We start from the raw sequence: 17,157 nt of genomic DNA on the forward strand, positions 1-17,157 counted from the left end.
CCAATGGATGAGCAAGCATTCTCCACAGCGGTACACATTGTTGTTGCCAATACACCAGAGATGAATGGGCGCACCGTCCAACTTCCCAAAGAATTCCTTTTTCGTCCACAGTCACAGAACATGCCTGTGCCTGACAAAAATATGATCCTAGGAATACACTGTCTTGAAATAACACCCACGTATGGAGCTTTCTTAGCACTAGACGACAATGCCCACACATGGGCCTGTGTCATTTTCATTGAACCTAGACATCAAGTAAGGAATATTTCAGATCACCAACTATTTGGAGATCCTGAGGAATATTCCAAAGTGGAGATTATTTATCAAAATCCAGTGCCTTTGTCGGTGACAGTTGAGATTAGAACTCCAACACCGCCCGAAGTATTCGATGCTACCCGTGACTCAGACTTAGCTCAGGTACCAAGCATTCTTTGGACAACAGGTCCCAATGATGTGGGGCTCATTAAATCAGCTGCGCCATTCAGGGTAACACTGAAACCAGGTGCCCTTCTACCCAGAGTGCGCCAGTACCCTTTGTCTAGGGAAGCAGAGGAGGGAATTGCCCCTACCATACAAGCGCTGCTACATCAAGGTGTGATATACCCCTGTATCTCGCCGTGTAACACGTGCCTTTTTCCGGTGAGGAAACAGAAGACTAATCAATGGAGATTAGTGCATGACCTACGCTCAATTAACAGCATAGTGATCCCAGAGTTTCCCATCGTCCCAGACCCTTCAGTGATACTTACCAACATCCCACCTGACACTAAATATTTTTCCGTCATTGACCTGAAGAATGCATTTTTTAGTGTCCCTCTACACATAGACAGCCAGTTCTTATTTGCTTTTTCGTTCCAAGGTAGGCAATTCACATATAAAAGACTGCCCCAGGGGTACTGTGAGTCCCCCAGTGTATTCAACAGAGTTGTCAAAGATGACTTGTCAAATTTCCAATGTGACAGCACCTTGCTACAATATGTTGATGACATACTCCTCTGTAGCACCACTGAGCAGCAGTGCCGACGGGATACAGTTGCTCTGCTTACAACATTGGCACAGAGAGGATACAAAGTAGACAAACAGAAACTCCAATATTGTCAGGAAGAAGTACAGTACCTAGGACAGCTAATCTCAGCATCAGGGAGAAAAGTTACCCCAGGAAGAGTAGAGGCAATAAGAAGCACTCCTGAACCCCAGTCAGTTAAGGACATGCAAAAGTTCCTAGGACTAGTGAACTACGTTAGACAATGGGTTTTTGACTATTCCACCATCACTGCACCACTCCTGACAGCTGTCAAAACGGCCAAAGACAGGCATAATAAGATTGACTGGACACCTGAAATGACGTCAGCCTTTGCCAAATTGAAAGATGAGATTACAAACGCACCTGTGTTAGGCTCTCCTGACTACACAAAAGAGTTCTATCTATTCACTCACTGTAATGGACAGGTCATGACAGCAGTCCTCACCCAGAAGTACCCCATGGGCCACAAACCCGTTGCATACTTCAGTGGCATGTTAGATTCGGTAATGAAAGGCCATTATCCTTGTGAGCAGGCCTTGTCAACCGCAGCATTTGCTGTTGAGAAAAGCACCCCCATAGTCATGGGGTCCCCTCTGACACTGTACACTGAGCATGCAGTATTCGCAGTGATACAAAAAGCTAAAACAACTCTTACTACACAAAGAGTGTCAGGATATGAAGTGATACTGTCATTACCATCCTTGAAGGTTGTTAAATGTCATACTGTGAACCCTGCCACGTTCTTTGTTCATCCTATTGCCACCACTGATGATGACAGTCATGACTGTGCCACATATTGTCCAGATGAGTCAGGAACAGCGAAAGAAGACCCATTGCCAGATAGTGTAATTTACTTTGTTGACGGTTCCTCTACCATTGATCAAGAGACAGGAATAAGATACACAGGTGCTGCGGTGGTCAGAGCACAACAGAGAGACTCCTCTGACTCTCTAGACATTGTACAGCAAATAACATTGCCATCACATTATTCAGCGCAGGCAGCAGAGTTGGTAGCTTTGATTGCAGCCCTCAAACATGGAGCTGATAAGAGGATTACTGTATACTCAGATTCTGCATATGTCACCACAACAACACATTCCAGCATCCTGAGATGGAAAAGGCGTGGCTTCCTTAAAACTGATGGCACACCTGTAATGCACAAACAGTTACTTGAGGAACTAATAGATTCATTAACATTGCCAGCAGAAGTGGCTGTAGTAAAGTGTACTGCACACACAAATGGCCAAGATTTTGTTTCCAGAGGAAATGCCATGGCAGATTGGGCTGCTAAAGCAGCTGCCAGAGGGCCCCGACCTGCACCATCTCAAGTGACAGAGCAAAATACCTGTGCCCCCATTCTGTTTGCTCAAGATGCATCCGTCATAGTACAGGTAGATACACAAAGTACAGTAGATGACACAAGTGAATCGTTGCTCTCGGATACCCCTGATCCAACACTTCCATACACTATAGATGATACACAGCAATATGATATCATTGCACAACTACACCTACGAGAAATACAGGAGAGTGCCCCTCCTGAAGAGAAAGAGCTATGGAAGAAGAGAGGAGTGCAACAAGATGTTTCAGATTTCATTTACAGACAGACAATGACAGGGAAGCCAGTTATGCCACAGGCACTATTACAAGTAGCGCTCACTCAGTTACACCTTCCGACACATGTCCCTCGTGATATCATGTCCACAACTTTGCAGACAGAGTGGTTCATCCCCAATGCATATGAGCAGATACAACTCTTCGTTCATCAGTGCCTCATTTGTCAACAATATTCACCTAACCCAACTATGAAGACAGTTGCCTCAACAATACCAAGGCCCAAAGGTCCCTTTAGAGAACTCCACATTGATTACATAGACATGATTGACAGATGCAACAATTACAGGTACCTCATTGTAGTGGTATGCCCATTTTCAAGGTGGATTGAAGCTGGACCATGTGTCTATTGTGACGCAAAGGCCGCAGCTACTTTTTTGCTTCGTGAGGTCATATGTCGCTGGGGATTACCGGATGCTATTCGAAGTGACAATGGCCGCCATTTTTCAAATGATATCTTTGCCATAATTACCTCAATGTTAGGAATAAAACATAAGTTGACATCAGCCTATCATCCACAAAGCAATGGTATTTGTGAGCGCCTTAACGGCCTGCTCAAAGCCAAAATCAGTAAGATAAGTGCCACAATTGGAAAGAAATGGCTCTATTGCCTTCCCATTGCTCTGTTCACACTCAGAAATGCTCCCAGTTCTGACCATCACCTTACGCCTCACCAGCTTGTCACGGGCAGATCAATGAATGTGGTTGTTCCCTCCACCAGACCTAAAGTAGACACTGAAATGTCTTCTGAGATTGTGAAAGCTGAACTGTTTGATTACTTGTGTGCACTAACTCGTGCTGCAAAGTTCCTTTCTATTCAGATATCAAGGACACAGAACAAGGGCTCTATTTCTGATGAACTTCCACCTATTTGCCCTGGGACAATAATCTTCGTAAAGAAAAAAGTCCGGAAGTGGAAAGATCCTAAATTTGAAGGACCCTATCAGGTCATAGACTCTTCACCCACTGCAGTCCGAATAGCCGAAAGGAAGGCATGGATACATCGGAGCCACGTGAGGATCCACCCGGCACCATCCCAGGCCTGAACTATGGACGAGAGGAGGGCATCATGTTTCCATGGTCTAACCAAGAGAAGGAGTATGAAGATCGCATGGCCATCTATGGACTGAGACACAGTAACAGACGTTCCTCGCTTTCACTGAAAAAGATATGTACAGTAATTGGTATTCTCTTTGTTGCATTTTTAATTGCAGTAATTGCATTTGATTGGGTTGTGGTGTATCCAGAGAGAAGGGGAGGTACAGCTAGCGATGTTAGATCCACCCTAGGACAACCCCAGTCTGAGACACTTCCTGACACCTATGCACCGCCCACTCTGGTACCATCCACACCGCCTGCTAACCCAACAGAATGGGATATGGTACTGGATATCACCTTGAATGCCCATGTGCCAGATACTCATAAAAAGGCCCGCCAGAACAAGCGAAGTGTTGGGAGTGAATTGATTGTCAGAGGCATAAAGGCACCTGCCAGGTATACGCCACGTAACACTCACAAGCAAGCAGTGGCCCCGCCAGTAGCAGACTGGGTTAGTAAACTTCAGGACACAGTTGTGTTCACCTATGACCAGCATTTCATGCCTGGTTCCCCCTCCCAGCGCACTGATAAGATATCAGAGGATAATGGGGTTCACAATGCACTGTTTGACAACATGTGGTATAGAGACATGAGGGAGGTCGGGAGGAAGGTCACGAATGAATCCTGCTTTGTGTGCTCTCACATCCCTCATGCTGTAGGCGCAGACAAATTGATATTTCCCAGAGAAGTGCCACCACCCACTGCCAAATGTCTCCTACATCTGTTTCTTTGTCGCATACATGGTCAGATACAGCTCCACTCAGCCACAATAGATGGTGTGTTTGTGAATGCTACAGAGTGGGATGACAAGTATGTTACATTTACAGTGATAACAAATCCATCAGAGTATGAAAGGAGGATAGAGGCTTACCGTGGTATGGAAATGCCCATCGGCCTGTTGGAGGTCTGGAGATACAACTTTAGGAGACTAGGGTACTTCGCCTTCCCAACACCCCCGTCAAAATGTCACTCACCAGTGCATCGCCAAGCCTACCATAATGATTCCCAGTGCCCTTGTCAGTGGAGGCCAATATTGCGCCTGCAGGCCAACATTTATTTTAACGGCAGGTGGAATGGCCCACATGACTTGGTATGTAAGGCAGCCTCCTTAGGGGATGCAATTGTGAAGGAAAATGACACACATCGTGTTGATAAGAAGATTGGGGAGGAGTGCGCTGAGATATGGGCACAAGAGACTAGAAGATACACTTTCAATGAGGGTACAAGATACCAACCAAAGAAAGCATACAAGCTAAAGTCTCCTCTCCTTTGTTTCCTAGGTAACGGAACGATCTCTGTGGGCCGCAACACAAACTGCAGCAGCACAATTTTTAATTCGGACCTTCAGTACGGCACCTCCAGCCTCATGGACATCTATTGGGCCTGCGGTGAACACATTTATCTGCAGCTGCCACCCCACTGGAAAGGACTGTGTTCCATGGTCATGATGCATGAACTACACCTGGTTGTACCAGCATCGAACATTTCCCGCATCCATACCCACCCAATGACAGGTGATGTCACCCTGCTCCACCACCGAAAAAGGAGCCTTCAGGAATACTTCTCGAGTGGTCCAATTCACGAGATTCCAAGAGATTTCCTCCTTTTCAACGAAGCTGAACTATTCTTCGGGGGCGCTGTCCCCATGTTCCAGACAAAAGCCAATGCTCGCTGGCTCCAAGTGACGCGATACGAACTGATGCAGCTCGTCAACAACACCCGTGATGGGTTCAACGCCGTGAAAGAAGAACTGAGACCTCTGAGACTTATGGTTCTAGAGCACAGATATGTTCTAGATCAGCTGACTGCGATGAGTGGTGGTGTATGTGCAAGAGTGGGGAAATCCTGCTGTACTTTCATTTTGGCTAATGATGCGGACAACGGAACACTTACAAAAGCCATCGAAGACTTGGACACTTTGGGGAGACAGATGCATGAGGAAGGAGGTGCTGAAGCAGACGTTTTTGATAATTTGTTCAGTTTTGACTGGATGCCTTCATGGCTGTCTGCTGTACTAAAACTTATGATGCCTATAATTTGTGTGCTGTTGCTGTTGTGTTGTGGTGTACAGATTCTAATACACTGTGTGAAAAGATTCAGTTCTACGGTAATTGGTATGAACTACGCAAGCTCAGGGGAGTACACTGGAATACGCACTGAACAGGGGGATGGGGAAGAAGTAACTAGGCTGGACATAGTAGAGCTCACCATCCCTGGGTCCAACGCGTCACAAGCTTCCCTTAGTAGGTGTTATCAGCCCCAGGTGCCTGGAAGCCCCCCACTTCCCTCAAGGAAAGACTTAGTACACCCATATGAGATAATGGCTGGGGATAAAGAGGAATCACAGGGAGAAATAGAAGCAGGCCCGAATAGGAGTGAGGGAGGGCTTTCTCCTCGTGACGCCACATGGCCACTCCCCCCACCGCCAGCTAAGTATGCTGTACGAATGGTGTTCATTAAAGATGAACAAGAGGAGGGAAATGAGAAAGGGACTGATTGTCCCATATAATTGTCCTGAGACATCCCTCCCACTTGCCCGTGCTGTGTAGGCCCTTTTGTATGTTATGTAGGCCTTAGTTAAATTGACCGTGGCTCTGCCATTTTAGTGCATCGCAGGCTGATGGCAGGTCTGACCCAACTCTGACCCAACGCAGATTCAGTTCCTCTTTCTGCGAAGCTTTCTGCCTCCAAGCTGATAGCCCCCACCCTACCCGGTCGGTACCAAAAGTTCAGCATCCTCTTGACACTTCAACATACAGTAAGCTGCATCCTGGCATAGCACTTGCTTCCTGGGCAGGTTTCCCGCATTTCAGGAAGTGGCAACCGCAGAGCTTAAGTTGAGAGGATTTATGTATGTATATATTCGATTTGAACACAATATCTGTTTGTATTTTTCGCTTTTGCGCACAATGTCTACTTATAGTTTCTGCTTGCTCTGTGTAATTTACGACAAGCGATTGGCCTGAGAAACTGACCTTTTCACCTAGTTCATTGTCAGCATTAAGTGGGTAAATGACGACATGTCTGGTGAAATTCTGCAGACGAGGTTTATTTTTGGGTAAGAGTTGCGTGCGAAGCAGCCCAAAATTTAGTATATAAGGAGAGCACGCAGACACCTTAACGGATTACCTCGCTGTCTGTATGTAGGTGACAGACAGATTCCGTAGGTTTCCCCAAGAGTTCTTAGGGGCTCTTGTGTTTGCTTCTGCGCCTGCTTAGCATTGTGTTGTGTTCACCTATATGAAATGTACTGTTATGCTTAGTTATTGTCTTTTTATATTTGATCAAAATGTATTTGTTTCATTCAAAATTGAAGGAATGCTAGCTCTAGAGTAGACGTGAGAGTTCCTAGGTAATAGAGTTCTTGTACTCTGAAACATATCTCCTAGGTATAACTTGTCTCCTAAAATGCTTTCCTTCTCTCAGGCAATCTGATACGGAGAGAATGGACATGTGATTATATGAATTCTGTATTTTGTGTCTCTGATTTGCGGTTTCTTTGAAGTTGCATCTTCTCATTAAACTGCTATTGTGTTCTACCTCATATTCCATGTCTCACATGTCTGTTTCCTTCAATTCTAGAGCGAGCGTTCCCAGGCTCCCCTGCCCAAGTTAAGGTGCCCCTTTTGTCCCTGACTCACTCTCCTGCCCAGTTCTGTGGTAGCTCCCGGGGCTCTGAGTAACGCCCCTAGCTTCCTTGTCCTGTAATAAATCCTCCCTCCGACATAATATCGAAGTTAGTAATATCGACATCAAATATATCGATTTTACTAATATTGATGTTACTAATATCGATATTTATGTTATTGTTATGTATTTTATTATGTATTTAATATGTATGTGTTATATGTTTTTAGTTAAGTGTTCTACTGGTTTTAACATATATGTATACAATTTTTATATGTTAACAATGGTTTTTTAAGTCAATTTTGTGTTTTAGTACCGTAGCGGGTTGTGGGTTTATAGGGGAATAGGGTGGGAAGTAATTTAATTATATGGAATTAATTATACATTTTTAGGAATTATAAATTAATTTTAATTAATTTTTGCGTTTAAGTTCTGTAGCGGGTTGTGGGTTTATAGGGGAATAGGGTGGGAAGTAATTTAATTATATGGAATTAATTATACATTTTTAGGAATTATAAATTGATTTTAATAAATTTTTGCGTTTAAGTTCTGTAGCGGGTTGTGGGTTTATAGGGGAATAGGGTGGGAAGTAATTTAATTGTAATTAATTAATAATTTATTTTCATTTATTGGTATTGATAATTATATTATTGTTAATTAAGTATTAATTGGTAATTAATGTTTATTAATTGGCAATTTGTTTTAATTAGTTGATTAATTGATAATTATGTTAAGTGTATTATTTTATTAGTGGAGTGTGTGGTGCGTTTATAGGGGAATAGTGTTGGAAGTAATTGAAATCTAATTAAGTAATTATTAAATTAGTTGTTGGGTATTGATAATTAATTAATTGGACAATAATTATTAATTGGTAAATATTTTAAATTATAATTTTTTGGTTATGAAAAATAATTAATTGTTGATTAATCATTAATTGTGAATTAAATATAATTAAATATTATGCATTGATATTTCTAATTAATATATTAATAAGTAATTATTAATTGGTAATTAATGTGTAATATTTAATATTTTGGCGTATGAAAAATATTTAATAGTTCAATATTTTTTAATTGGTAATTAATGTTTCATAATTATTATTTTGCGGTATATATTTTTTTAAATGGTTAAATATATTTTAATTGGTATTTACTTTTTAATAATTCATATGTTTTTGGTTATGAAAAATATTTTAGCGTTTAATATTTATGATTTGGTAATTAATATTTATTAATTATTATTTATTGGTATTTAATATTAATGTATTGTTAATTAATTATTCTTTGGTAGTTATGTTTGTAATAATTATTTATTGGTATTTGTAAATAATTTTGAGTTATTTAATAATTAAATCACTAATTATTTTAAATAATATTTTATTTATAACTATGTTATTTTTAACTTCTACGCTATCCAACACTTTCCCTACTGTTGCACCCTCTGGAGTTGGAATAGTAATTTTTACCCCTTCGCTATCCAACACTTTCCCTACTGTTGCACTCTGTGGTTTTGGAATAGTAATTTTTACCCCTGCACTATCCAACACTTTCCCTACTGTTGCACTCTGTGGAGTTGGAATAGTAATTTTTACCCCTACGCTATCCAACACTTTCCCTACTGTTGCACTCTGTGGAGTGGGAATAGTAATTTTTACCCCTACGCTATCCAACACTTTCCCTACTGTTGCACTCTCTGGAGTGGGAATAGTAATTTTTACCCCTACGCTGTCCAACACTTTCCCTACTGTTGCACTCTGTGGAGTTGGAATAGTAATTTTTACCCCTACGCTATCCAACACTTTCCCTACTGTTGCACTCTCTGGAGTTGGAATAGTAATTTTTACCCCTCCGCTATCCAACACTTTCCCTACTGTTACACTCTCTGGAGTGGGAATAGTAATTTTTACCCCTACGCTATCCAACACTTTCGCTATTGTTACACTCCCTGGAGTGGAAATAGTAATTTTTAGCTCTACGCTATCCAACATTTTCTTTACTGTTTTTTTTTGGAGCTGGAGTAGTAGTTTTATTGTCGGTGCTATTTAATATTTTTTGTATTATTTTAGTTAATGTAATATATAATTAATTTTAACAATATTCAAATTAAATGTAATTTTTTTAATGTTTTATATATAATTATTTAATTTTTGTTCATGTCATTGTTTTATGTGTATGATGTATTTGTAATTTATAATAATTTTTAACAAGTTATAAGTTATTAAAATAATTATTAAAATGTATTATTAAGTAAGTATATATATTATATATTATATGTATATGTTTAATTAAGGTTGTATTACATTATATATATTAATTATTAATTTTAAACATTATAACATATATTTAATTATGTTTATTTTATTTATAAGTATTATTTGGTTTATTTTACTTTTTTTTTTAACTAAAAAATACTTTATATTCTTAATAACGATATTTTTGACATTCTATATTTTATTTTCGATATTTTTGTACTTACCATGTTGTAGATAGGATCTCGATATTCTTGTCATCGATATTTTTGTGTCGATATTTTTGTAGGTCGATTTTCTGTCTGTCGATATTCTGTCAGGCATTCCTTTGGGACCATGGCAGGCAGGAGACCTCCAAAGGAACTGAGTGGAAAGATTCTCCAGGCTACCTCAAGCGACTCAGGTGAGGACTGCCACATGGGGGCTGTTGGCGTTCTGGGGGCACCACTGTAGGGGAAGGCACCTGTGAAACCCTCTATGTTTTGGAGGTGTGGGGGTCGACCCCCCCTTACCTCTCCCTTCTTCTCTCTCCCAGTGGGCTTGTGTGGTATCATCCACATCAGAGGAGATCCCACAGTCAAAGGGAGGCGTAACTGGATGCTCACTTGTGGCGGTGCGCCTTGCTCTCTGCCACCCTGCAGACAATTCCCCACATCACTGGGCTGAGCCGGTGCCACCATCACTACTCACCACACAAAAAAAGACAACACGTTAAAACGAATTGTTAGCTCCGGTCAAAAAAAAAAAACACCTGCGTGTGCCTCACTCACTTTCAACACTCACAACACTGCAGTTGATGAGGCTCCAGTCACCTGCTCCTTCTTAGAGGCTCTCTTCAGTGTCCTGAAAGATGATATAGCAGCCCTGAAGCAAAAAATGGCGGTAGATATCAAGGACATTAGGAGAGACCTAAGAGATCTGAGTCAAAGAGTGACCACCTTGGAGCAAACCAGCGATACAAGAGAGAAGGAGGAGCTCGATGACCACCGGCGTGAACTGCTGGAACTACACAACAAGAACAAGGAGCTGCAGTGTCACCTGGAAGATCTTGAAAACATGATCCAACATTAGGATTAAAGGGGTTCCTCTTGAGGCGGACTCCGGGAACCTGGACTTGCAGAGAAGGACATTGTTCTAGATCGCACCCACAGTGCAGGTCACCCAGCCAAGTTCCCTTTCATGCCTCAGGATATGCTGACCTGTATGTATCATTAACACCTAAAAGTAACCATCATGTCAGCGTTGGCAATCAGAACGCGATCATATATAAAGGAACAAATATTTGGTTGTTTCAAGACTTGTCCCCTATCAAACAGCAGTGCCACAGGGCACTTTGACTGGCCACCACGTTTCTGCGGGAGGAGGGGATCCGGTATAAGTGGGTGTTAGAAATGAGAATGGTTGGCTGAGGTATGCACCCATGCCAGGCAGGAACCATTACTCTAGTCAGGGTAAGCTAGATATACACCAAAAGATAACCTGTGCCCACCCTCTGGTATCTTAACACAGAGCAGTCAGGCCTATCTAAAGAGGCAATGTGCAAAGTGTTTGTGCAACACACAGAGCAACACAATGAATACACCACAAAATGACTCCACACAGGTTTAGAAAAATAGGGAATACTGATCTGAGCAAAATAAGACCAGAACAAGGGAATACTGATCTGAGCAAAATAAGACCAGAACAACACAAATCCAATTGGTAGAAGTTGAGATATGAATTTTGAAAGATTAAATGCAAAAATAGTGCTCAGAAGTCACTAGCTGTCAAATGGTTACTTGAGGTCGTGAGGGACCGATGCAAATCCACAGCTCAGTCCGACAGCGATGGAGGACAGGCCGGTTACAGGACCACACAGGCCTGCTGAGAAAGTACCTTAGATGGAGCAAAGCTTTGATTCTGAGAGCTCAATGCATCGATCTCTTCCATGCAGTCGGGTCACCGGTCATCGGCGAGTTTTGCAGAAATGAAGGGAATGTGTAGTCTTTGGGCCGTGCAGTGTGTCGCTGTCTGGCCATGCAAGCTATAGAACTGCTGTCGTTGAACAGCCTCTACATTGGTGTTGAAGGGCGTTGTGTCGGGTCTGATCGGTGCAGTGGTGACGATGCATCGGTTTTGTAGGAAAAGCTGCAAAACCCATTTCTGAGGTCCAGAACTTGGAGGGGGTGCCTCAAGCAAGGATGGGACTCATAGAAGGCAGAGTCCAGCAGCACTAGCAGAATTGCAGGAACTCCTTTCTGTCCATGAGACTTCAGAAAACAGGAGGCAAGGCAGCAAGCCATTGGAGATCACTTTGGACGGAAGGCAGAGTCTAGCTCTCCTTCAACAGAGCCAGGGAGCAGCAGGTAGCAGGATAACAAGCAGAGAAAGAGTACTTTCAGAAAAGCAGTTCATTTAAGTTTGTTAAGCAGCACATCAGTCCTGACAGAGGTTCAGTTCTAGATCCAGAAGTGTCTGATTCAGAGTCAGAGACCCAGTACTTATACCCAAAAGTGCCTTTGATGTAGGGGGTGATCCCAAAGCATCTCTCTGAAGTGCACAAAGATCCCTTTCAACCCTGTCCTGTCTACCAGGTTGTCTGTGGGGGAGGGATCAGTGATTTGCATGCAGACAGGGCACAACCTAATGAGGAGCCCCTCCCATTCCTCTCTGTCCAGGAAGACTCATCAGAATGCAGATGAAGGCAGATATGTGTTCAAAATGCAGATGAGCCTCACCCTCCTCTGTTTGTGACTGTCTTGAGTGAATGTCCAAAGTTTAGCTGTCACCCAACCCAGACTTGTATTGGAGACAGGCTCTCAGGCAAAAAGAGCATTAAGTACAAAGAATATCCACTTTCGAAAAGTGATGTTTTTAAAAGAGTAATGTTAAATCTAACTTCACCAGTAAGGAGGATTTATCATCACAATTCCAAACATGTGAAACATGAAAAAGCTGCTCCTCTCTGATCAAGAATTAGAGGTTAGAAGTGTATTAAAGAATTCCCAATGCTGGCATATAAGAGGAATATGCCTCACAGTAGTGAAAAACAAAATAGGCTGTTTGTCAATATCAGGACATACAAAACATACAAGCACATGTCCCATCTTTTACTTACATGGCACCCTGCCCTCAGGGTTACTTAAGGCTTACCTTAGGGGTGACTTATATGTAATAAAAGGGGAGTGTAAGGCTTGGCAAGTAGCTTAAATGCCAAATCAAAGTGGCAGCTAACTGCAAACACAGGCATTGCAGTGACAGGCTTGAGACAGGTTGGAAAGGCTACTTCTATGGGTGGCACAATAAGTGCTGTAGCCCACTAGTATCATTTGAAGTACAGGCCCTGGGTATATGGTATGCAAGTGACGTATTAGTACAACAAAAATGCCAATCAGGTATAAGAAATTAAATGAAAGGCATTTGTAAACCAGGTGCATACTCAAAAGAGTCACCCAGTGCTGAACTGTAAGGTTGCCTACTAAAGAGCATTGATTGTCCTATCAAGCTTGCTGAAAGACACCAATGTTATCATGTTTAGGGGAGAAGCGCATGCACTTTAGCATTGGTTAGCAGTTTAAAGTGCTCATAGTCCTACGGCCAACAAACAGAATCAGCAAATTGTAGAGGCAAAAGGCAAAAGGTCCAGGTAAAGACCACCCTCAGGATGCCAGGTCTAACAGTGGGGTCATCGCTTTTAGTTAATTTTCATCTGGAACATTAACAAACACATATAATCCGCACCATGGAGGAGGCCCACTTGGTATTGGGCATGGAGGCATCACAGGAAGAGGAGGCCCGCCATTCTGCACCGCAGAGCCCGTCAAACTCACTCAACATGTTATGGCATACCTCATTATCAGTGAAAAGACAACCTGGCAAGCCCACAGCAACAGGGAGTCACAAAGAGGGAATGGCCCTGCTACGTTCACTACAACACTACAGAACAGATCAGACCATGACAGCAAAAGCCAAATAGCAGAGAGATTGGACGGCCACACTGCATCTGCTGGACACCTGGTTAAGCTGCAGAGGCCTCTAAGGCTGCCTCCCTGATTATGTTCAAGAAACTATGGCTGCCATAGCCCCTCTTCATTTGTACTTCTTCAATAAATGTAGCAAATCCTCGATTCCTTCCAACTTCAGTGCGAAGACACCCACTCGCCGACGACATGAACCCCGTACACTTATGTCACTGTGCTCCCAGGAGGGGGGTGCCTCTGTTATATTGTTCGGTTCTACTTCCCCCCACTTATTGCTCAACGACTCACCTGATGGATACTCTCCTTCATACTGTGATTGTCAGACTGGTCTTACAGGTGGAAGCAATGATGCCCGACCCTCACTCTCATTTTTGACTCAACTATAGACCTCAGTAAATGGTTAAAATCTCAGATTGAATGTTTGAGGTCTTAACGCTCCAATGAAGCGACAAGTGTTTCTTTCCATGCTCCGAGATGCTATCTGTGACATCTGCCTCCTACAGGAAACATACCTCCCTAAGGTTGAATGGAAACACATGATATCACGTTGGTTTGACTGCCAATAATTTTCTTCTGTTCCACGGCTGTGGGTCGGGTGCTGGCCACCCCCAATGCAGACATTCTTATTGGGGTGGATTCAACTTAGTCCCTGATGCACTTCTGGACTGATCAGCTCAGAGGATGGGGCAGACAATGGCCTTCACACCAGCAGGGTTTCGGTGGTTGGGGGACATGGTGCTGGTGGATGTATGGTGACTACTCCATTCAGCTGTGAAAGTCTATAGCTACTTCTCAACAGCACTTCAAACGTATGCTAGAATAGATTCATTTCTGACATCTCCATCTTTTACAGCATCTTCCCTGCTGGTCGATATAGGCGAGGCCGTCATTTCCGATCACTCTGACATTTCTATCACACTGCACATCCCAGGCCCAAGGTCACAACTTGATTCAACTTTTACCAACATTAAAGACACCACTAGACCTTTCCAGAGTACCAATGACACACCAGACACCTCCGCTTCCCTACTCGTGCTATACCCTCAGGGCAGTCCTAAGAGGCAGCTTCATAGCCCCAATGGCCTACACACAGGTGCCGATCACGATCCGGTAAAAACCGGGTACGAACCGTCGGACGGAGCATATTCTCCGTCCGACGCGTACCCGGTCGTCAAAATGTACAAACAAGGAATTACGATTCGCACGGAACACCATTTCCGTACGATTCGTAAAAAAGCCCGACCGAACAAAATAAACCTACCAATGCGATCCGGGAAAGGGCCGACCTGACGTCGGGACGCTCGCAGCCTGCCATTCACGAACCAGGAATCACGATTCGCACCGACGTCATCCCGCACGGTGAATATTTTCCGGCTGCCAAAAACTGCCGGGAAATCAGGACGACGCGAACAAGGACCACCAGTACGCGACGGACACACAGGACGCCGCGAACAAGGAGGACCAGTACGCGACAGGACGACGCGAACAAGGAGGACCCGTACGCGACGGACAGACATGGACCCGAACCTACGGGTCATCCCGGCCCTCATAGCAGTCCACCTCCTCTACAGGTTACGACGCAGACGCCGCAGAAGGTCAGAACAACTAAGGGAGGGGGGAACGGGGGGGGGGGTGGGGTGGCAGGACCAGGGCAGGCCACAAAACCCCCACCAAAGTCACACACCACACATGCCCAGGACATACCTGACACCCATGCCCTGGTCACTACGAGGGGGTGGGGGCGTGTCCAGCTAAGCCAGCGACCGCCACAACGGAAGTCCGTCACCACGCGAACCGGCAACACAACCAGACCGGTAAGTCCCGTACCCACGCCTCAAGAGCGTGGGTATGAGACGTACCACGCCCACACCCACGTCACCCCAACAATGGCGGGACGGATCGTACCCACGTGGCAAAGGCCTGGGTACGGCCCGCACAAGCATCACATAGCATGGGGATAGAGATGTACGGACCCTACCCCCACCCCCCCTATGCATGGAACGTACCCCCACCCCAACAGTGTAAGTACGACCCGTACCCTCACCCGCGTATGCATGGAGCGTACCCCCACCCCAACCGCGTATGTACGTACCGTACCCCCACCCCAACAGTGTAAGTACGACCCGTACCCTCACCCTCGTATGCATGGAGCGTACCCCCACCCCAACAGTGTAAGTACGACCCGTACCCTCACCCGCGTATGCATGGAGCGTACCCCCACCCCAACCGCGTATGTACGTACCGTACCCCCACCCCAACAGTGTAAGTACGACCCGTACCCTCACCCTCGTATGCATGGAGCGTACCCCCACCCCAACAGTGTAAGTACGACCCGTACCCTCACCCGCGTATGCATGGAGCGTACCCCCACCCCAACCGCGTATGTACGTACCGTACCCCCACCCCAACAGTGTAAGTACGACCCGTACCCTCACCCGCGTATGCATGGAGCGTACCCCCACCCCAACCGCGTATGTACGTACCGTACCCCCACCCCAACAGTGTAAGTACGACCCGTACCCTCACCCGCGTATGCATGGAGCGTACCCCCACCCCAACCGCGTATGTACGTACCGTACCCCCACCCCAACAGTGTAAGTACGACCCGTACCCTCACCCGCGTATGCATGGAGCGTACCCCCACCCCAACCGCGTATGTACGTACCGTACCCTCACCCGCGTATGCATGGAGCGTACCCCCACCCCAACAGTGTAAGTACGACCCGTACCCTCACCCGCGTATGCATGGAACGTACCCCCACCCCAACAGTGTAAGTACGACCCGTACCCTCACCCGCGTATGCATGGAGCGTACCCCCACCGTGTATGTTCCAAGCGTACATATCCAGAAATAGGAGGTGTGTGTGCAGAGTCCTCCCAGCAGTGCCCTGAGACAGGAGGGGTGGGTGCTGAGTCCTCCCAGCAGTGCCCTGAGACAGGAGGGGTGGGTGCCTAACACTCCCAGCAGTGCCCTGAGACAGGAGGGGTGGGTGCAGAGTCCTCCCAGCAGTGCCCTGAGACAGGAGGGGTGGGTGCCTAACACTCCCAGCAGTGCCCTGAGACAGGAGGGGTGGGTGCTGAGTCCTCCCAGCAGTGCCCTGAGACAGGAGGGGTGGGTGCCTAACACTCCCAGCAGTGCCCTGAGACAGGAGGGGTGTGTGCCTAACACTCCCAGCAGTGCCCTGAGACAGGAGGGGTGGGTGCAGAGTCCTCCCAGCAGTGCCCTGAGACAGGAGGGGTGGGTGCCTAACACTCCCAGCAGTGCCCTGAGACAGGAGGGGTGTGTGCCTAACACTCCCAGCAGTGCCCTGAGATAGGAGGGGTGGGTGCCTAACACTCCCAGCAGTGCCCAGACACAGGAGGGGTGGGTGCCTAACACTCCCAGCAGTGCCCTGAGACAGGAGGGGTGGGTGCTGAGTCCTCCCAGCAGTGCCCTGAGACAGGAGGGGTGGGTGCCTAACACTCCCAGCAGTGCCCTGAAACAGGAGGGGTGTGTGCCTAACACTCCCAGCAGTGCCCTGAGACAGGAGGGGTGGGTGCAGAGTCCTCCCAGCAGTGCCCTGAGACAGGAGGGGTGGGTGCCTAAC

At 45.5% G+C, this 17,157-nt stretch overlaps 1 pseudogene; it reads left to right on the forward strand.

Moving 5' to 3' along the window:
• Positions 1-385: 385 nt before the first annotated feature.
• On the forward strand, positions 386-2,439 carry LOC146870176 (uncharacterized; annotated as a pseudogene).
• Positions 2,440-17,157: the final 14,718 nt, after the last annotated feature.

The sequence above is a fragment of the Triturus cristatus genome, chromosome 1_1, assembly GCF_964204655.1.
Source record: "Triturus cristatus chromosome 1_1, aTriCri1.1, whole genome shotgun sequence".
NCBI classification, from domain to species: domain Eukaryota; kingdom Metazoa; phylum Chordata; class Amphibia; order Caudata; family Salamandridae; genus Triturus; species Triturus cristatus.